General features: G+C 38.9%; 1 non-coding gene across 1 annotated transcript; it reads left to right on the top strand.

Moving 5' to 3' along the window:
* Window positions 1–18748: 18748 nt before the first annotated feature.
* TRNAI-UAU (transfer RNA isoleucine (anticodon UAU)) lies at window positions 18749–18822 on the top strand. The gene has a single exon. It is a non-coding gene; the product is annotated as a tRNA-Ile (tRNA).
* The last annotated feature ends 4396 nt before the right edge of the window (window positions 18823–23218 follow it).

A 23218-nucleotide genomic window follows, 5' to 3' on the forward strand; every position in this document is an offset into this window, starting at 1 on the left:
ATTTCCATTCGCGTTTCCACTTCGGGTTCTTGCCATTTCGTTATATACACCAAATCAGACGTTCGGTGCGAAACGACGAGAATCAAGATAGGAAAGATTTTATTTATGATCGACGTGTAAATCTCCCTATTACTCCGAAAAGTTACATGTCAGTTCTAATACCGTAATTAAACGTTTAAAAGTATGAACACATAAAGTTTCCAGATCCGTTCGGCAACAAGCCATAGACCCGATCATATAATGCATATCATAAATCATTTAGCACGTAAAAGCATGTTAGGAATTTTCCTAAATAAGCTAGTGCTTGTGTCTATTCAGGTGTATTACCTAAATTTATTAGACAAAATCTGTTTTTGTTTTTCTTTTTTTTTCGTTGAGTTCCTATTGATGAGATCTTCAATTCTCATTTAGGTCACATTGGCCAAAAACCGCTCGATCTAGAATTCGAGTTTCAGGTCGTGCACTGCTAGGCCAAATCTTAGTAAAATCATAACTTTCGCATACGAAGTCAGATTTGGGCGTTCTGTTTATGCACGCTCTCGGTTTAACGTATACTACAACTTTTTTTAGATCAATAAGGCCAAAAAGTCATTTATCATAAATTCACTATTTACGTCACGTAGTGTCGTGTTGGTTTTGTCGCGAAACTTCGACGGGCCATAACTTCTTCGTTATAACTTGGATTTCAACATTCTTTATATGTACAGAACCCTTGTGACATATTCTACAACTTGGTTAAGATTAATCCTTATAAATAATATTCCATCAAAAACTCATTTTTGATGTTCATTGTCTCTAAATTGACTAGCCCGGATCTACGAGCGTTACAAAAAGAAAGGAGAGTGCTTTAGTATCATGTTTTATGATCATCTTAGTAATTGTGGAATTGTATCACAATTAATCCTCTAAGAACATCTTAGTGAAATTGTAGGACTAAGAATAGGAATGAACATTGTTTGAAATGGTTCGATCGTAGATGTGTTATGCTTCATTCCCAAATCAAGTTTTAGAGCCATGCTTTAGTGACTACAAATCGCATCTTAAAACTCATTTCAAACTAAGAAAGGATGTTAACACCTCATAATATTTGGAGTAAAATGCTTTCCTTACTCCAACACATTTAGAAGTGGAGTTGTGATGTGTTCGTTGATCGAGAAACAAAATATAAAGTGAGTCATATTCTATGAAGTGTTTTCTTGTCGGGAATCTGCATGAACTTTTGAATATTTGTTTTAGCTCATCAAGGAATTTTCCTTTAGAGAGAAACTTATATGTTAAAAAATTAGTGGGAGTCATGTTGATTTTATTTTACAACAGTCAACCGACAGTGATCCTTTTAGTTATCACTAGCACACGACCTGAGGTGGATAACATGTTGTGTTTAGTTGACATATTGTTATTTCTATGTACTTCTAATTGAGTTGGCAATGCTTATGAGTTCTATCTTTTTCATTTAATTGCAAAAGCAAAGCTCATTGGTCAGTGTAAGTACAATGATCAATATGGGTGAGCTGCTAACAACATGGAAGCATTGGTAAGCCCCTGAGCTTCCAAAACCAAGAAATTAAAAATAGAAAAGTTCAGTCAATGAAGGAAAATTGAGTTTGATTTTGGTTTGTCCTAAATCTTGTCTTATAATTGTAGGTTGAAATGATAAATTCACATGGATGGGAACATATGAACCTTGAAATCTATGTGGCATGAGGTTTCACTCTAATTCATGAAATTGATTATGAGGAAATAATTTTGTTGATAGATTTCAAAGATCTGATAAAGATAAATATGCATATTGGTTATGTTAATTGCATTCTTAATTTCACAATATGATTACGACACCCCTCTTTATATTTCGAATTGTAAGGAACAACAAGGAATTGTTTGAAATTTCGAGAGATAGATCTATTAGTATTGGAGGGTTTAAACACATACATACATTATCCAAGTAAGGTGTATAAGCTTAACAAGTCTAATTAGAAACAAATCTATCAGTATTGATTTCTAGAAGTCCAGTTGATTTTTGGGTACATGTCAGAGCTAGTAGGAGCATAATTGTTATGCTGGTATTGCATGTTGACAATACTGTTCGTAGGAAACAATGTCTCTGTTTTTGCAATTTGCAAAGTTTGGGAAATGTTTCGCTATAGTGGACTTAAGGGATATGACACCCATACTTCATTTCAAATCTAAGAGGTTTTGATTGAATGGTTTAATGAAACTTAGTCAAATACATATATGAATATCATGCTAAAATGTTTCAACATAGGAGATTCGATATATAGAAATATTATAACAAGAGATTGAACAGATATCAAGTATTTATGTAGGACATAATGAATCGAGTCCTATATGATCCGGATATAGGATCGATCACATGTGCTATGATATCCATTTATTCTAATTTATTCAAATGCCTTTAGCATTATATGAAAAGGATTAGAATTGTGTGTGTGACTATAGTAGTTTAACAATTGTCAAGACCATTTTGAGGTTTTACCAAAGACTGGTTGCTTATGGATAGTTGGAAGTATGATGTTATTAGGACAGAGCATAGTGACATGTTTTGGATTGAGGTGATTCTTGGTTAGAATTGATGGTCATGTGGGAATATGGAAATATTTCCATAATGTGAGATGCTTGTAGAAGTCTACATGTGAGTTGGAAACTTTAATGCAAGAGAAGTGTTCAAGGAGTGTATCTCGAATTTGAGACTTCATAACCATGAAATTTTTTCTAGTAACAAGTTCTAGTGGAACATTATGTAATATTAAAGGCTTAGTCTCTGTGACCTTAGAACCTTGGCGTCATAGAAAGACAGTGCATGTACAGATGAAATTCCACTAAATCTTAGATAACAATAAGAAAATAGAATGTTGAAATGAGCATCATTGGAGTAATGTCTAGTTGATTTATTTACAAAGCAAGGACCATAGAGAGGCATAGTATGCATGTTTATAACATGGAATGATTGATGTTGTTTAATTCAAGTGATTAGTTGATTACCTAAAACATTAGAAATGATATAATTCGTAATTGTTATGGTGATTAAATAATAAGGATTTATTTATATGTAATGGGTATGATAACATAGTCAATTAATTTATCATTATGTTTCAATTTGCGTGTTTTACTTCCTTGAGTAATTTAATTATTATTCAAAATTCCATAGTCGTTCATACTTTTGGAAGTAAGTAGTGAATTAAGACTGTCATTAATCGATTGTAGATTGTCCATAGATATTGGAAATTGAATGGGATTGTTGTAATATTCATGAGTACTTTGAAAATAGGGATTTTAAGTATTAGATAAACCCACACTTAGAGATTACATCATGGATTCAATCATAAGTAATTTTAAGACGATAACATCTACTATTCTTCAAGCGGATATACATAAGTTGTAATTTACAAGTTAGTTGTGAATTGGTATTGCAGAAACACATTACAGTTATGTAGTCAAATCTTATTCATTCCCTTTTCCTTAACAGGAAAAAAAATATTTGTAGGACCCCTCGATGATTTGAGTTGATCTATAAGAACCAATCCTGATCCAGACTGAATTGATGTGTTTAATTTTGTAATATGAATTTAATCACAAATAGGAAAATTAAGAAACAGAACAAATGAACATGCGGTTGATCATTTAATCAACGACTCTGTTCATATGATATCTTATAGAACGAAGGATTAACTGATCACTTATCTTAAGGACAACATTTGATTTGAATCAGAGTTCGGCAGTGGCTTTGGAAAGCACTATTTGCTATTTAGTTTAAGGTTATACTTGTAATTGTAGTTATAAAATCATCAAAGTGGGAGACTGTTTGATTAAGGTGTTTAAGCTCATAACTAAATTGACATACTCTTGTAATTAGAAGCAATGTCCTTTTTGGATTGTCCTCGTGACCAGGAATAGCTAGAAATGATATTAAGAGAGAGAAGTATAATTTATTGGATTATTATATGATTAATAAACTAATTGAAAATTATGGGAAAATAATTTATTAATATATTATATGATTAATATATTAATTATAAATAAATAATTGATTTGTTGATTTATTATGTGATTAATAAATTAATATGAGATCAATTGTTAAATAATTGATTTGCTGGGAATGCCTTACGAGAGGTAGGTTGAGTTTCAGATTGATCCAATTCTGGGTGCGGCTCCGATACCTAAGACGCCTTATCACATAGCACCACCGGAGATGCAAGAGTTGTCTACACAACTATAGGAGTTGTTAGAAAAGGGGTTCGTTAGACTGAGCAGTTTACCTTGTGGAGCATCAATCCTATTCATGAAAAAGAAGGATGGTTGAAGATGCAACTTCTCTGGATGGTGGTTCTTCCCCGCTAGAATGGGATTTATCGATGCTAGGTGGAATCCTTTGTTTGAAGGTCAGGAAAGGAATACAATTGAGGTGTGGATTCAAGTAGTTAGTTCGCACTTAGCTCGTACCTCATTGAATTACAGTCACCCTTGAAGGCTAGTAACTAGGATCAAGGACTAGGAAGGGTAGTTCTTATTGTCCAACCAGTCGGGTTGCAGGATTGGTTGTTAGCGGAGAAGCCTAGGGAGAAAGATAACTTATTAGAGCATTGGAGGCTGACGAATTTGCCTGATGGTGAGGAACTGTTATCCATTTTCGAGGATATATGACTTATTTGATTACCTTTAGGGTGCATCTTGGTTCTCCAAGATTGAATTGAGATTGGGTTATCATCAAATGTGGGTCAGAGATGAGGATGTGTAGAAGGCAACCTTCAAGAGTCCTTATGGTCATTACAAGTTTGTCGTGATGCTATTCAGGCTCAGCAATGCACCGACAACGTTCATGGTTCTTATGAACCGAGTGTACAGGCCGATATTGGATCGGTTAGTGATAGTGTTCATTGGTGATATCTTGGTCTATTCTAAGACCAAGGAACAACATGAAGAGCATATGCGGGAGGTTTTAGAGACCTTGAGGAGGGAGAGGCTTTATGCCAAGTTCTCCAAATGTGTGTTCTGGTTGCACGAAGAGTCATTTTCAGGGTACATCGTCAACCAAAAGGGTATATTGGTCGATCTGGCCAAGATCGAGTTAGTGATGCAGTGGGAGATTCCAAGGACACCATCTGAGATTCAGAGTTTCCTAGATATAGCAGGTTATTATTAGAGGTTAATTTAGGATTTCTGTAACATTCAAAAATCCAGGTTTTCCATTTAACCTCTTTGAAGTATTTTATTTGTGACTTTGAGGACCTTTCATATGTTGCGCGTACATATGTGTACGCTTAGCGTACACGAGCGGATGCATCGAGTGACTTAGGCTCGTACGCGGGGCGTACGAGGCCAAGGTCTAAAACCCTAATAACCGGACTTATGACCTATTTAAACATTCTTAAGCCATTTGGACCTTACCCTAACCAACCGCCATCATTTTCAAACATCCCTAAAACCCTAAAACCTTTGTGTGTGCTCTTGAGCTTGAAAGTGCCTCAAATACCTCCTTTTTAGTGAACTAGGAAGGAGAAGGAAGTAGAAGCAAGCCTTGAAAGTGGGAAAAGCATTTGGATGTTTCATTTGGAGCATCTTGGGAAACTTGTGGAGGTAAAAAGCTCATACCTTGCTCTTTTTTATGATTCGTTGAGTTAGGGTTTGGTTTTGAGTCCTTTCTTGGCCCATGAATCTTATCTTTTGAGTTTGGACAACTCCAGTGGTTAGGGTGTTAGATCTAGGCCCCCTTGTCTGGTTTGAAGCATAAAAATGATAGCTTGATGGTTGTGGTGACTTCTTGCATGAGCTTAAGAGTTTAAAATGAGACTTAATGGATTAAATAAGGTATTGGGTTCTCCCATGGCATGCAAGGGCATAAAGTTGCCAACTTTATGCCCTAGGACCTTAGAAACGACCTAGATCTAGATTTGGAACGTGAAGTCTTCGTGTATTAAACACTTAATGAATGTTGTGCTTTACCCGCTTGTACGTTGGGCGTACTGACCTGTAAGCTGCATGTACAGCCGAGGAACCCAGTATGCTAGGCGTACTTTTGAGGTACGCTGGATGTACGCTCTCCTATAAGTGTTGGGCTTTCGGTGGGCTTTTGGGCCAATTGAACTCCACTTAGCCTTGGGCCTGGACCGATTAGGGTAGATGGGCCTTGGGAATTATTTTGGACTATTGATTTCTTGATTGGGCCTTATTGGGCCATATGGCTCATTATTGTTTTATACTTTGATCCTAGGCCCATTAGTGAAGGAAAGACTTTTGGGTCATCATGGAGGGACTTGGAATTAGGTTTTTGGGCTCTTTGACTAGGTTGAGTTATAATCCTAATTAGGGTTATATGTATAATTATTTAGTGTGAGATTTTGGACTGGTAGTCGAGCAACTATCGTTTTCAGCAGACTGAGGTGAGTCTTGTCACTATACCAATGGATTGAAGGCACCAATGTTGGCCCATTACTTGGTATGATGTTTCAATAGTTTAATATGCAATGGTTTTTTTATTTAGCATGTTATGATTTATTTGAAGACCATGGGGGTGCCCATGGACCTTGAATGTAAGACCATGCGGGGTGCCCATGGTATTCCAGATGAAGACCATGGAGGGAGTCCATGACAATCCTATGTATATATGTTGCATGACATTAAGTGTGCGTAATCGACCGAGCTCAAGTAAGTGGTCCTAATGTATTAGTCATGCTAGAGTTATATTCTTTGAAAATGATGTTGAATTGGTTATTTGCTAAGTGTATGCTTTCAAAGTTGTATATGTCTAGGAATTGTAGCCCTAGAATGATGGATTATGCCTTATTTCCTGTTCCTTGTTTGGTTGTGGTTTTAGGGTAGGAGCCTTATTTGACAGCCTATGTGATTCTATTTGTGTATAACTTGCATGTATAGGCAACCTGCGATGATTGATTTAGAATTCTGGTTCGGTGAGGATAGAGAAATCCTAGAATAATCTAGGATATGAGTTTGTGTTGTGTTATGTGGGTCATGTTTATCTATGGTTGGGTAAATTAGAGGCATCGGGTTTGGCCTTGGGGTAGGTACAGGTAGGTGTGAAAGGTAGCAGCGGGCCTGTACTACTAAAAGCATAGGGCCTGTACCCGAAACAATGGCAAACCTGGAAGCTCTGAGGAGTCCGGTGAGGATAAATCCTTTCGAACCTCCTTATCAATTGTTTATTTTTATGTGGTATTTTCAGTTAAGGATGGTGATGATTACGTGAGGAGGTTCAGGTTCGGGATCAGGATCAGGATCAGGATCAGGTTCAAGCTCTGGTGCAGAGCCAATTGATGAGAGGCTGTGTGAGATTATCACGACTGAGGTTACTCGTGGCATCCTTAAAGCTACCCCGGTGATCTTTGGTACCATCAAGGAGGGGATCATGGAGATTATGGAGGAGCGACTCTTATCTTTCCGAGTCGAGATTGGTACAGGTCAGATTGGGACTCGAGCTCCCTCCTTCTAGGAGTTCAAGGCATGTGGTGCCCCTGAGTTCTTTGGGCTTAGGGACCTCATCACTAGCCACTGCTGGGTTGCAGACATGGAGAATGCCCAACACACGAGCTTTTGTCTCGAGGCGGAAAAGGTGGGATTCGCGTCCTGTATATTGAGGATTGGGCGCTAGATTGGTGGAAGGAGGTTACCTGCGGGGTAGAATCGGTGGGTGTGCCTGAGATGTCTTGGGAGGAGTTTGTGTGGAGGTTTGATCCAGAGTTTGCATCAGCTATAAAGGAGCAATGATTGGTGAGGGAGTTTCACGGCCTCCATCAGACGACAGAGACTGTGGTGGAGATCATCGCCAAGTTCAGAGAGAGGGAACTATTGGTTCCGCAGTACGCTGTGGATGAGGAAATGAAGAAGACGAGGTATCACTCCATGATGAGGGATGATATCCGCACAGTAGAGCCTGTCGAGTAGCAGGCTCGACATGTTATGCTTGTGGCCAGCCGAGCCACATGATTAGGGATTGCCCAAAAAAGGGCTTGATTTGTTTTCACTTCAACTAGACCAGACATAAAAAGATCGATTGTTCGAGGTTGACTGGAGGAGCGGTGGCGGCACCTGTGCCCGCCACAATGAGGATTACTGATGGCCTCCCGGTTAAGGCGGAGGCTCGTATGGTGAAGTGCCGTGCATTTCAGCTTACCACAGAGGAGGCTCGAGCAGCGCCAGATGTCGTGATTGGCATGTGTTCTATTTCTGTCTTATTTATTTTATTGTTATGCTTATGTTGTTACGATATTATATAGGTACCTTTTTGGTCAATGGATTGTCGCCTCATGTTCTTTTTGATTCAGGGGCTACCTAATCATTTGTATCTCTTGCACTCGGCAAGAAGTTTCAAGATGCTCCGGGGACTTTGGATTCCCCACTCGAGGTGGAGATTGTGGATGACCGTACCGTGAGCAATGCAAGGGTATATCGGAGGAGTATTCTGAATATGTTCGGCGAGAGATTTCCTATCGATGTGGTACCGATTCCGTTTAGGGGGTTAAAAGTAGTCATTAGGATGGACTGGTTGGGGGCCAATGGGGCCGTAATTGATTGTGAGCGGTAGTTGGTGAGAGTTCGAGCCCCAAGTGGGGGAGAACTGGTTATTCATGGTGAGAGTGGCTCATATGGACCAACTCTCTGTTCGGTTGCTAGGGCTAGGAGACCTCTTCAGCAGGGTTGTTCTGGGTTTCTGGCTTATGTATCAGACTCGAGGGAAGAGAACATGATAGAGTTGAGCAGGGTACCTATTCTGCGAGATTTCCCCGATGTTTTTCCAGAGAAGTTGCTAGGAGTGCCTCCTGAGAGGCAGGTTGAGTTCCAAATTAATTTGATGCCTGATGCGACTTCGATAGCCAAGGTACCGTACCGACTAGCTCCGCCCGAGATATAGGAACTGTCTATGCACCTGCAGGACTTGCTAGACAGGAGATTTATTCGTCCAAGTAGTTCCCCGTGGGGAGCCATGATCCTGTTCGTTAAAAAGAAGGATGGGTCGCACAGGATGTGTATGGATTACCGGGAGCTGAACAAGCTGACGGTGAAGAATCGTTACCCACTTCTGAGAATCGATGATTTATTTTGATCAACTTCAAGGTGCATCTTGGTTTTCCAAGATTGATCTTTAGTCGGTGTATCATCAGATGGGGATCCGGGATGAGGATATACCGAAGACGGCCTTCAGAACTCGTTATGGTCATTGCGAGTTTGTGGTGATGCCATTTGGGCTCACCAACGTCCCAACAACGTTCATGGATCTCATGAACCGGGTTTACAGGCCGATGCTGTACTGGTCTGTAATTGTTTTCATTGTTGATATCTTGGTCTATTGTAAAACCAAGGAACAACACGAGCAATATTTGAGGGAGGTATTGGAGATCCCAAGGAGGGAGAGGCTTTATGAAAAATTCTCCAAATACGACTTCTGGTTGCATGAGGTGCATTTTGTAGGGAACATCATCAACCAAGAGGTTATCTTGGTGGATCCGGCCAAGATTGAGGCGGTGATGCGTTGGGAGCTTCCGAGGAACGCATCCGGGATCTGGAGTTTCTTAGGCCTTGCGAGGTACTATCAGATATTTATTCATGACTTCTCCAATATTACAGTGCCTTTGGCTCTTCTGACCAAGAAGAATGTGACCTTCGGTGGGGTTCAAATAAGCAGTTGGCCTTCGAGACTTTGAGACAGAAATTGTGCGAGGCCCCGATTCTGGCGTTACCCAAGGGATTGGATGATTTTGTGGTATATTATGATGCTTCTATTTCGGGTTTGGGGCCTGTCCTTATGCAAATGGGACACGTGATTTCTTGCATCTCGAGGTAGCTGAAGCCTCACGAGGCGAATTACCCCACTCATGACTTAGAATTAGGGGCGGTGGTATTTTCCCTCAAGATTTGGAAGCATTACTTATATGGAGTTCGATGCACCATTTTCACCGATCACAAGAGTTTGAAATATTTGATGGATCAGCCGAATCTGAATATGCGGCATAGGAAATGGTTAGACGTGGTGAAAGATTATGACTGCAAAATTTTGTATCATCCCGGGAATGTCAATGTGGTGGCCGATGCTTTGAGCCGTAAGATGGCAAGTGCTATGATCCGAGATGTTTTCTTGATGATGACGGTTACCTCACCATTGATGTATATGATCAAGGGGCATAGGTGGAGGGATTGAAAAAGGAGAATTGGAAGACTAAGCGGATCAAAGGGCAGATTCCAATGTTTGTTCGAGACAGCCGGGGATTATTGACTTAGTGTGGTAGGGTTTGGGTTCTGGAATTTGGGGGAGTGAGGCAAAAGATTTTGGAGGAGGCGTATAAGTCCAAGTTTTCTATCCATCCGGGAGCCACAAAGATGTAGCGAGACTTGAGATTGAGCCATCGGTGGCCTTTCATGAAGAGGGAGGTTGATTGGTTTGTTGAGCAGTGTTTGATCAAAGTCGAGCACCAGAGGCCTCACTGCAAGGCTCAACCGTTACCTATTCCCATGTGGAAATGGGAGGAGATCACCGTAGACTTTATCACGAAGCTACCTAGAATGGCGTGGGGTGTTGATTCTATTTGGGTTATTGTGGACAAGCTGACCAAGAGTGCTCATTTTATTCCGATTGCTGAGAGTATATCCGCCGTGAAGTTAGTGGATATATATGTGAGGGAAGTGGTAGTCCAGCATGGAGTGCCAGTATCGGTGGTCTCGGACTGTGATGTTCGATTCACGTCCAGGTTTTGGAGCAAGTTTCATGAGGAGTTAGGTACTCAGTTGCATTTCAGTACTTCTTACCACCCCCAGACTGATGGTCAGAGCGAGCGAACGATCCAGATGATCGAGGATATGCTTCGAGCATGCGCGTTGGACTTTGGTGGGAGTTAGGATACTTCCCTTCCACTAGCAGAGTTCTCATACAACAATAGTTATCATGCTAGTATTGACAGACCCCTGTTTGAGATGTTGTATGGTCGGAGGTGTATGAATCCGGTTTGATGGGGGAGGTTGGCCATCGAGTCATGGGAAACACCGATGTGGTGCTTAACACCACTAAGTTGATGCAACCGGTGCGTGATAGGCTGCGAGTCCTGTAGAGTCGTCAGAAAAGCTATGCTGACCGATGCCATTCAGATCTCGAGTTTTAGGTGGGGGATTTCATTCTGCTAAAGGTGTCACCCTGGAAGGGTGTCATCCGTTTTCGGAAGAGGGGAAAGTTGGGACCCCGATTTATTGGTCCATTCAGTATCTCTTCCTGAGTTGGCAAGCTTGCGTATCAATTAGATCTCCCTGATGAGCTGAGTCAGATTCATAACACCTTTCATGTGTCTTAGATACAGAAGTGTGTATCAGATGAGGATGCAGTCATTTCATTGGATGATATTCAGGTGGACGAGAGCCTGAACTATGTTGAGAATTCCATTGCAGTCCTGGAGAGATAAACTAAAGCCCTTCGAAACAAAGAGGTGAGATTAGTGAAAGTGAAATGGCAGTACCAGAGAAGCTCCGAATGGACCTGGGAGCCAGAGGACGAGATGATAGAGCATTACTCAGATCTATTTGCATCTATAGACTTTGAGGACAATTTCTAAATCAAGTGGGGGAGATTTGTAACATTCAAAAATCCATGTATTCCATTTAACCCCCTTGAAGTATTTTATTTGTGGCTTTGAGGGCCCTCGTACGTTAGGCGTACATATGTGTACACTTAGTGTACACGAGCGGATGCATCGAGTGACTTAGGCTTGTACACGGGGCATACAAGCTCGTATACGGGGTGTACAAGGCCGAGGTCTAAAACCCAAATAATAGGACTTATGACCTATTTAAACATTCTTAATCCATTTGGACCTTACCATAACCAACCTCCATCATTTTCGAATGTACCTAAAACCCTAAAACATTTGTGTTTGCCTCTTGAGCTTGAAAGTGCCTAAAATACCTCCTTTTTGGTGAACTAGCAAGGAGAAGGAGTAGTAGAAGCAAGCCTTGAACATGGGTAAAGCTTTTGGATCTTTCATTTAGAGCATCTTGGGAAACTTGTGGAGGTAAAAAGCTCATACCTTGCTCTTTTTTATGATTCGTTGAGTTAGGGTTTGGTTTTGAGTCCTTTCTTGGCCCATGAATCTTATCTTTTGAGTTTGGACAACTCCAGTGGTTAGGGTGTTAGATCTAGGCCCCCTTGTGTGGTTTGAAGCATAAAAATGATAGCTTGATGGTTGTGGTGACTTCTTGCATGAGCTTAAGAGCTTAAAATGAGACTTAATGGATTAAATAAGGTATTGGGTTCTCCCATTGGCATGCAAGGGCATAAACTTGCCAACTTTATGCCCTAGGACCTTAGAAACGACCTAGATCTTGATTTGGAACGTGAAGTCTTCGTGTATTAAGCACTTAATGGATGTTGTGCTTTACCCGCTTGTACACTAGGTGTACTGACCTATACACTATGCTTATAACTAAGGAACCTAGTACACTAGGCGTACTTATGAGGTACGTTGGGCGTACGCTCTCCTGTAAGTGTTGGGCTTTCGGTGGGTTTTTGGTCCAATTGAACTCTACTTAGCCTTGGGCCTGGACCGATTAGGGTAGATGGGCCTTGGGAATTATTTTGGACTATTGATGTCATGATTGAGCCTTATTGGGCCATGTGGCCCATTATAGTTTTAGACTTTGATCCTAGGCCCATCAGTGAAGGAAATACTTTTGGGCCATCATGGAGGGACTTGGACTTAGGATTTTGGGCTCTTTAACTAAGTTGAGTTATAATCCTAATTAGGGTTATCTGTATAATTATTTAGTGTGAGATTTTAGACTGGTTGTCGAGCAACTATCGTTTTCAGCAGATTGAGGTGAGTCTTCTCACTATACCAATGGGTCGAAGGCACCAATGTCGGTCCATCACTTGATATGAGGTTTCAATAGTTGAATATGGAATGGTTTTGTTATTTGGCATGTTATGATTTATGTGAAGATAATGGGGGAGCCAATGACACTTGCTAATACCATGGGGGAAGCCCATGACCCTTGGATGTAAGACCATGGGGGTAGCTCATGGAATCCTAGATGAAGACCATGGAGGGAGTCCATGGCAATCCTGTGTATATATGCTGCATGACATTAAGTGGTTATATGTTTTGTGTGTTTTGGGAAATCACTACGCGTTCATTTACATTTTGTTGAGTGTTTCAGGTACTTCTGGTTCTAAGGGCAAGGGCCCGACTTGATGGCGTAGCATGTACTCTCCAGTATTTTCGCATTCATTGTTTTGGATACTCTGATTTTATGGACATGAGTTTATGTAATGGAATTTTGGGAAAACAAAATATGGTTGTAATATTTAAATATTAAATGAAAAATTTTATCTAAATTTTTGGGCTGTTACAATTTTCCAAGATTGCTGTTCCTTTCACTCGTTTGGTGAAGAAGAATGTTACCTTGTGGTGAGGGCCTGATCAACAAACAACTTTTGAGACTTTGAGGAAGATATTGTGTGAGACTCCGATTTTGACCCTCCCTCAGGTTATTGGTGATTTTTTGGTTTAATGTGATGCATCAATTTTGGGCTTCGGCACATTTCTTATGTAGAGGGGCCATGTTATTGCTTATGCGTCGAGGTAGTTGAAGCCTCACGAGGCGAATTATGCTACACATGATTTAGAGCTGGGGGCTATGGTTTTTTCCTCCAGTTTTGGAGACATTATTTGTACGGGATCAGGGTCAGTATTTAGACTTATCACAAGAGTATGAGGTATTTGATGGATCAGTCGAACTTGAACTTGAGGCAGCACAACTAGTTGGATGTGGTGAAATATTATAACTGTGAGATTTTATACCATCTTGGGAAGGCCAATGTGGTGTTCGATGCCTTGAGTCGCAAGGCAAAGAGTGCACCCATCAAAGAGCTATGTTTGAGGATGGTTATTATTTCACCACTATTGGATTTGATCAAGAAAGTGCAAGTAGAGGGGTTAAAGAGGGAAAATTAGAAGGAAAAGAGAATCAGGGGTCAGATTCCCTTGTTTGTCAGGGATAGTCGTGGGCTATTCATCTAGTTTGGCAGAGTATGGGTGTTGGTTGCTGGTGAGGTTAGGCATACGTTATTTGAGGAAGCTCATAAATCCGAAGTTTCAATCCATCTGGGGGCCAAAAAGATGTATATAAACATGAGATTGAGATATTGGTGGCCTTTCATGAAGAGAGAGAGATAACATGGTTTGTGGATAGGTGCTTGATTTGTAAAAAATTCAAGGACGAACATCAAAGACCCCACAAAAAATACAATCGTTACCCATTCCCATATGGAAGTGGGAAGAGATCACCATGGATTTTATTACGAAGTTTTCGCAGGCAACACGCGGGGTTGATTTTGTCTGAGTCATTGTTGATAGATTGACCAAGAGTGCCCATTTTATCCTTATTGCTAAGAGCATTTCCGTTGAGAAATTGGTTGACGTCTACATCAGGGAGGTAATCGTTTGACACGGGGTTCCAGTTTTGGTGGTTTCTGATCAGGATGTTCGTTACACCTCTAGATTTAGGAGAAAGTTTCATGAGGAGTTGGGTACTCAGCTACTTTTCAACACCACATACCACCCTCAGACTGATGGACAAAGGGATTAGACTATTCAGATGCTCGAGGATATGCACAGGTCATGTGTGTTAGATTTTGGCGGGAGTTGGGATACTTATCTTCCATTGGCCGATTTCTCCAACAGCAATAGTTATCACGCTAGTATCGATTGACCTCCCTTCGAGATGCTTTACGGGAGGAAATTTCAAGCCCTATTTTGTTGGGGCGAGGTCAAGCATTGAGTTATGGGGAGTACTGAGGTAGTACTCATGACCACTGACTTGATATAGCAGGTAAACGGTCGGATGTAGACCGTGTAGAGTTGCCAGAAGAGTTATACTGACTGGAGATGTTCGTACGTCGAGTTTCATGTCATAAATTTTGTACTTCTGAAAGTATCACCTTGGAAAGGTGTTATTTGGTTTTGGAAGCGAGGCAAATTAGGCCTCAAGTATATTGGTCCCTTCAGGATTATTGCCCAGGTAGGCAAGGTTGCATATCGGTTGGATTCTCCTGATGATCTTATTCAGATCCACAACACTTTCCATGTCTCTCAACTGCATAAATGTTTGGTTGATGATTTCATGATAGTGCCCTTGGACGACATTTAGGTCGATGAGCATTTGAATTATGTAGAGAGATCGATTTCGATTCTCGATTGGAAGATGAACACCTTGCGCAACAAGGTGGTGGATTTGGTAAAGGTGAAATGTAGGACCAGAAGGGTTCCAAGTGGACTTGGGAACCTAATGAAGAGATGATGGAGCATTACCCCGAGTTGTTTGTGGCAGCGAACATTGAGGACGAAGTCTGATTTATGTAGGGGAGATTTCTAACATCCGGATCCTTGAGGAATGAAATTTTAAGTAAATATGAGTTTTGTGGTGGGTCACGACGTGAAGGAAACACCGTCACGCCGTGACATGGCTGCAAAAGTCGGGGGGTCTCATTTAAGTGTCATGACGTGACACTATGATGGTTATGACATGCCACTTGATCTAAGGCAAATCCTTAATTTTTAGGCTTGGGCCCTATTGAAAATAGGTGAGGGGCTAGGGTTTCCTTCGCCCTCAGCCTCTATTACCTCCAAAACCTGTTGAAGAAACCCTAATCCTTCTCGTCCATTATTGAGATCATTTTGGTACTTTTAGTTGTTTTTGAAGGAAGAAGAAGGTTTGGGTAGTGTTGTGTGCATCTTGGCAAGCTTGGGACTTCGTTTTGGGAATCCTTGGACCTTTGTAAGTGTTCAAGATCTAAACTTTATCATTCTAAGTTGCTAGCTCTAAGGTTTTGTCGTATATTCTTCAAGTTTGAGCTAATTGGAATGGTAAGATTCCATAAAGTTAGCAACTTTATGAATCCCTGAAGTCGTTGGAGTGTTATATGGTCTAGATCTGGAGTCTGCTAGTGTATTAGACCCGTACATGATACCTTTAGTGATATTTCTCCATTTTGACATAGTTTGAGCCTTAGACTCACAACGAGCATTCATGGCTAAAAAGCATCGATCATTAGAATGTAATGGACGTTAGGAAGCCTCGTGGAGGGATTGGATGGGTGACTTAATGGATTGAGAGCTGAATCTATTAATCTGAAAAAACCTAGTTTCACGATGTGACAGTCTCTTTGTCACGACGCGATGATTGGGGATTTCCCTGATTAATTTGGATAGAATTTGTCACGATGTGACGACCTATACATCATGACATGACGATAGTTTGGATCAAGACTGAGTTGAGTCGTGGCCAGGTTGGGGATCGATATGAGTATGTTTCTCACGACGTGACCATGAGTTGGTCACGACTTGAGGTTCAACTAATGGAAATGTTGATCGTTGACTTGTTAACCTGGATTGACTTTTTGCTCAAATTGCTAGTTCTATAGTATAGGCTAAGGTTGTACCTTGTTTGGTTCGATAGGTGTGTTGTAGCACTAACTACGTGACATTGAGCTGTGTTTTATTTGACCTCATGAGACAGGTGAGTGTTCTTATTATACTATGTAGAATGCTAATTGTCTTTGTGAGTCTTGCATTGATATGCTGGCCTGGCCCCGTTTGCATGTTGAGTTGGGACTGTTTGTATGTTGGTCTGGTCCAATTTGTATGTTGGGTTAGACCCGTTTGTATGATGTGTTGGGCCCGATATGAGGGTGATGCCCTATGTGGGCGGGGCTCAATATGTATGGTATTGGTATTTTGGCGATCTCACTAATCTCTGTGCTTCCGGTTTTATGGTTTAATATTTTCAGGTACTTCCAGTTCCGAAGGGAATGACCCAACTTGACTGCACAACATCCCCCTGATGATTTCCCACATTGATGATTGTTATTTTACTCTGATGATTGTGATACATTTTACTATGATGGATTTTGAAACAATTATTGTGTGATTTGATGTTTGGAGAAAAATTATCAGTAATTTTTGGATGTTACAATTACAATACCTTAGTAATCGAAAGTTCAAATTCATTGAACAACTAAAAATTCTTAGAAACATTAGCAAGAACCTAATAAAGAAACAAAAACATCAAAAGTATACTAATTTGAGTATATTAATTTCAAACTTATTAGTTGATTAAATGAGGCATGAATACATTTATTCTAATGGAAATGATGAAGAAACGAAACCATAACAATATTTTAATCTTACAAGAAATGAAACGAGTTAAAAAAATATGCCTCATTTCAAACATTATTTAGCCACCTTTTTTTTTTTTTTCTTTTTCAAATGTCAAATATCATTCTTTACTGGATGTATTAATGTCTACTGGCAGAGCTATGTTGGAGCCTGGGATTGCATGTGCTACCCTTCAAAAAATCCCAATTAGTGTATTTTTTTCGTTTTAGTTTAAGTTGCTACTTCTAGAGAACCATGTGCTACCCCTTATCACAACATTTAAACTAAAAAAATTCCAAAAGGCTAGAAACTCGATTGTGAATTATTTGGGCTGAGTCAAAATATGTTGTTAAAATTGAAGGAGCGGGAGGGCCCAAGCAAATCACGACATAATCAAGTAAGAAAAGTATAAAATCGTTAAAATCGTTGCTTCCTATATTGGAAGAACAGAACTCGCAGTAAGCATGCTATGAAATAACAGAGGGCGGAAGGAAAAAATCGTTGGATGCTTAGAGATCCCAACCTCCAAAATCCAAATCTTGAAACAAGTAAGTTTTCAATTTTTTATTTGAAGTTAAAAAGTAGTTATGTACTTGACTGTTTTATTAGGTTTCTATTGAAATTAACATGTACATAGGTTTGAATTGCATTGATTTGAAGAAAATCAGAATTCCATACTTCTTGTTGAACACTTGAAATTAGGTTTCCATTGACATTAGCATGTGCTTTGATAGTGTTCAATCATAGATCATTTCTTTTCATTAAATCTACTAGTTTGATTTTTTGAGCTATATAGGATATTTGCTAATCAGTTAAGTTTATGTGTTTGCAATTTGAATTATATGTAGCTTGGTCAAAGCTAATGTACAGTAGTCACTTCAAATTGCATTATAAATGCTAATTAGTTGAAGTTATTCTATTAAAATAAACATTATTGGCTTAAATCCATAAAATAATACAAAAATTCCGAACCCATTTAACCCGAAACCATTTAACTTAAACCCGAAAAAAAAACATATTATATATTACATAGTAAAAAAATTGTGCTATCCTGAACTTTTGTTCTGGATCTGCTACTAATAATGTCAACTATAAGATCTTTACGTTTTTGAATCCGTAATCTCCAAATAAACATAATTAAGTTTTAATGAAAACTGTCTCCATGAGCTTCTTGAAATGTGAACAAATAAACTTGATGAAGTCGTTTAACATAAAATACCACAATTATACAATTGATGTTTATAACATCAACAACCAAAAAATTTATTAACGAAACTAAATTTATTAAAATTTGTTGAGAATATTGAAACTATTAAGTTATAATTTTATACTACAAAGTACAAAAATACATACATACTTCTCTTGAGTACAAAATCTAAAGGTTAATGGTCGCAAGTTCTACCTTTCAGTTTGCGTATTATTATCGAACTTTTTAACAAACATAATCCTTTAACTCGCAGGTATATGTATTTCAATATCTTTAAATAAAGCAAGGCATTTTGGTAAAATGAAACGTATTAAATTACAATCCACTTGTAACGGAACTATTTAATTTAAAATGACTATGTACAATGTAATAGCAAATTAGTCCCGTAGCTCAGTTGGTTAGAGCGTTGGTCTTATGAGCCGAAGGTCGCGGGTTCGAGCCCCGCCGGGACTATTAATGGTTTCTTTTATCTCATCGTTATTTTTATCTTTTATGTTTCCATATACCTGCTCTCTTTGATCCTTGCTGTAATTTTCAGGAGGGATGCAGAAATGCTAACATGATAATATATAAATTATTACATTAGGATAATGAATCCAGTACTCTTATATTATTAAGTTCCTTTTTTTGTTTGTTTGTTTGTTGTTGTTGTTGAGATTGTACTTATTTTTATTAATAATTATGTTATTAATAAGTGTGAACAAAATTGAGACTTATACCTGGTCATAACCCATCACGACCAGAGGCTTGAAATGCTGTAAACGGACATGAGAAATTGGTTCGGGCCTGATGCTCAACTATCGTAGCGGTAAAACAGATCCGGGTTGAGAACACTTTTAACTGATTTGTTTTTTCTACAAACTAGTAAAAACAGAATTTTTATAGCTGTTTTTACTCAAATCACATTAATCTTTATTTTGTTTGTTTATAAAAAAAAGGAGATAAAACTGTGAAACATAATTTTCTCTAGAAGTAAAAGTAATATATTCGTCTTTGTGTTCCCCGTGTTCATCACATTCATCTTGGCGTACCAATCGTCTTTGATGTTTTTAAGAGTTGTATGGTTATCTTGATTGTCATTGCTTTATTATTATTATTTTTTTTTCAGAATCGTGAATAGTGTTCCATGTGCTTCATACCTTTCATTACGGCAAGCAAGAGCATAAAACATATTAAAAGCCGCAAAACCAATTAATCATGCATGGAACAATATGTCAACGATAGGATGTTTCGAACATAAATTATGTTTTGCACTTTGGTTGTTGTACGGTAGACTATTCATGCTAGCTTCGAGAGCAAAAATACCCCCTCCCTTTCTAACAGGTCATACAAACAAGCAATATTATTATACAAGAATAAAATGTTGGCTCTATATATAAGCTTAAATGGATATTTGAAAGGAACCCTAGGAGCCTCCAAAATTCAGACTATATCACAGGGCAAAAAAGAAAACATTATATATGTGTATTTTGCGTAGTAATGTCTTTCTTCGGGCTTGGGCTAAAGCATTTTTATGCAAAATCACAAACATTCCAAATTTCAAATCAAAATTTTTTATTTTTAAAATAAAGATAACCATCCAAATCTCATTCTCAAAAAGAATAACAATAACCATTTGTTTTAAGTTTGACAAACCATAGTAAAAAACCAAAGTAAAAAAATAATGAAATCAACTAAGTTGAAATCTCTGAAACATGTCCATTGATGTGATGCAATGAAGCCGTGTATTTTTTTTCCATGTCAGAACAACCCGAAAACTTTTAAGCTTACACTCCCCCCCCCCCCCCCCCCCCACCAAAAAAAAAATCTCATATCAATGTGAATGTTATGATCCCACCATAGTCCTACACCCACTTCAGATGTCGCAATCCCCCACAGTCTTTCCTATTATGGTCAACTATAGTCCTTTCATACATGTGATATTGTTCTCCTATAGTCTTTCATACAAATGTGTGTCATGGTCCCCCCGTAGTCTTTCATACAAATGTTATGACTCCTTATAGTCTTTCATATAAGTACCATGGTCCCCTAAAGTCTTTCATATAGAAGGTCACAAAGATAATCTATCATATCATGACACCTACTGTCTTATATAGTATATTGATAAAATTCACCTGATAAAGAGTGTAACATCCCGAAATTCAGGTACAACTATTTAACCCTTCTCCTTTGTCAAGTTGTCAAGAATGGCCCTTTAGTGGGAAAGTGTTGCAAATGAGTACGCTGCGCGTACTCATGCGCTTAAGTTGGACGCGGACTAGCCTAGGTATGCTGGGGGTACCCAGGGTTACACTGGGCGTAGCGGGTCGAGATGCAAACCCTAATTTAAGGCTTGTGCACTATAAAAAGAATGCTAAGGCCTTATCCTCAGCCACCATTTCAGAGAGTGAAACCCTAAGAGAACATTTCCTTCGTTCTAAAGCTTGAGTGTGAGTATTTTGAGCTAAAGGTGCCTTTGTGTGTTAGTGAAGAAGGAGGAGAGGAGCTTGTGGAGGCTAGGGTTTGAAGTTCCATCTTGGATCTGAGTTTTTCAGAGGAAGGAGCATCACTTTGAGGTAAAAAACTCAGAACTTTCCTCTTTATTTTGGTTTGGTGTTTTATGGTCCATTTCTAGGGTTTAAGTCCCAAAGGTGGAGACTTTATGAGCAAGAGGGGCTCCATGGACCTAGATCTGTCCCATTTCAGTGTTATGTGTGATATTGATCCATAAAAATCCCATCTTGGTCGTTGTTATGGAGCCATGCTTGAGTTCTGAGTTTTAGAGTGTTGAAAGTGGAGAGATTTGGGTGTTGGTGACTCTCACATCCATGAAAAGGCTTAAAGCCACCATCTTTATGGATTAAGAGGCTTAGAAGTGGTCAGATCTGAAAGTTGGTCGTGGGTCTTAACCGTTTAAGACCCGAAAGCTAAGGAGTCTGAAACTGGGAGTTACGCGGGGCGTAATCCCAATACGCGCAGCGTAGGGGGTCGCGTTCCCCGTTTCTGTGAGGTTGTCGGGTACGCCCAGCGTACAGATTTGGTACGCGCAGCGTAACCCGGAGAGTTGACTTTTAGGGTTTGGTCAATGTTAGGGTCTTTGAGCCTTGAGAGGGGTAAAATGGTCTTTTACCCTTCTGAGAGTGCTAAGAGAGGGATCTAGTCAAGCCTTGAGAGTTGTATTGATCCGAGTGCTTATTCCATGTGATTAGGCGGAGGCTAGACCAGGATTTACCGAGTTCGAGGTTACTGAGTCATCCGAGGTGAGTTTTCTCACTATATTGTACCTGGAAGGGTACCTATGTGTGACCGAAAGGTCTTATTGTTGGATTAGTGTCTAAGTCCAAAACTATTTTGGTATGTACTTGACCCGATTATGAGCATGGTCCTTTTGGGTTGCCTTCACCATAGCAATATGTATGATGATTTAAGGAGAGAAAGGTTTAAATATGATTTATTAATATATTATGAGAATAATATATTAAAGGAGAAATCATATTGTTTAATTGTTGGAATAGTGTCTAAGGCTGCAACTATATTAGGCAAGTATTTGACCCGGTTGTGCATAGTCCTTTTGAGTTGCCTTCACCATAGCAACTTGATGGGATGATTTATTAAGAGAGAGTAAATATTATTAGTATATTATGAGAATAATATAAAGAATAATATATTGTTATTTGATTAATATAAGTCATAGAATTAATTGGAATTAATTTGGTGACTTAAAGAGATTAATTAAATAAGAGGGTATAAACTGTCAATTGTTTGATAGTTAAAATTTAGACTGTAAATCCATTTAGATATGGATTGGACGGATTCTAGAAGCTAAGGATTGCTTCAAATCCTTAAAGAGTTATCTAAGGAATGGATTTGGATAGCCTTAAGAGAAGATTATCCAATTAGGGTTTAGGTTGTAACCCTTAAGGAGTCTACAAGTATAAATAGACCCTATGGCATAAGGAAATCGATACTTCATCTAAAGTAGAGAACCCCTGGCCGATTTCCTCCCCTCTCCTCTCTCCCAAATCATCCTCCTTGCTATTTGGTGTTTGTAAGCCATTAGAGGAGTGACAATTGTGACTCTAGAAGCTCCAAGACAACAAGATCAACAAGGAATTCAAAGGTATGATTCTAGATCTGTTTCAATATTGTTATTACACCTAAATAGTTTTTAGAAGTCTTGGATTCAAAGCATGTTTAATTAGAAAGCCTAGATCCAAGCATTAGGGTTTTGCATGCGCACATAGGAAAGTTCTTATGGCAAAAACCCATCAGTGGTATCAGAGACTAGCTTGGTTTTCATTAAATTGATGCTTATTTGTCTGAAACTAAACTGAAAAATTCGATTTTTGTGTTTCTGAGTCATGGACTCGGCGAGTTCCATAGTGGACTCGGCGAGTTGGCCTGACTCGGCGAGTCCTTTGGTGCACTCGGCGAGTCCAAGCGTCAGGAATGGCCAGATTCGGGATTTCTTCATGATTATCTTATGGAAACTTACCTTAATCATATTAGATCAACCCTAATCCGATTTTTTGATATATATGACTATTATCTTGATCTAATTAAAGATATTTATCAACTAATAAAATATTTAATTTCCTTATATGATAATTAATTAATTATTTTGATTATTTTGGTAATTATCTTGAAAGAAATCTTGAATAAATCAAATATAGATAATTAGGAAATTAATTGTTAATTAAAATTATTTGTTATTTGATCCTTCATGTTTTAAATGTTTAAAACTTGTCCTCAAGTTTTGAAATTTATATTTTGTGATTAAAAGTTTTAATTTAGACAATTTAAATTTCAAACCCTAGATTTTAAAAGGTTTAAAATACAACCCTATACTAATATAATATTACAAGATTAA

This window comes from Lactuca serriola, chromosome 7, assembly GCF_051521515.1.
Source record: "Lactuca serriola cultivar US96UC23 chromosome 7, Lser_US96UC23_V15, whole genome shotgun sequence".
NCBI lineage: Eukaryota > Viridiplantae > Streptophyta > Magnoliopsida > Asterales > Asteraceae > Lactuca > Lactuca serriola.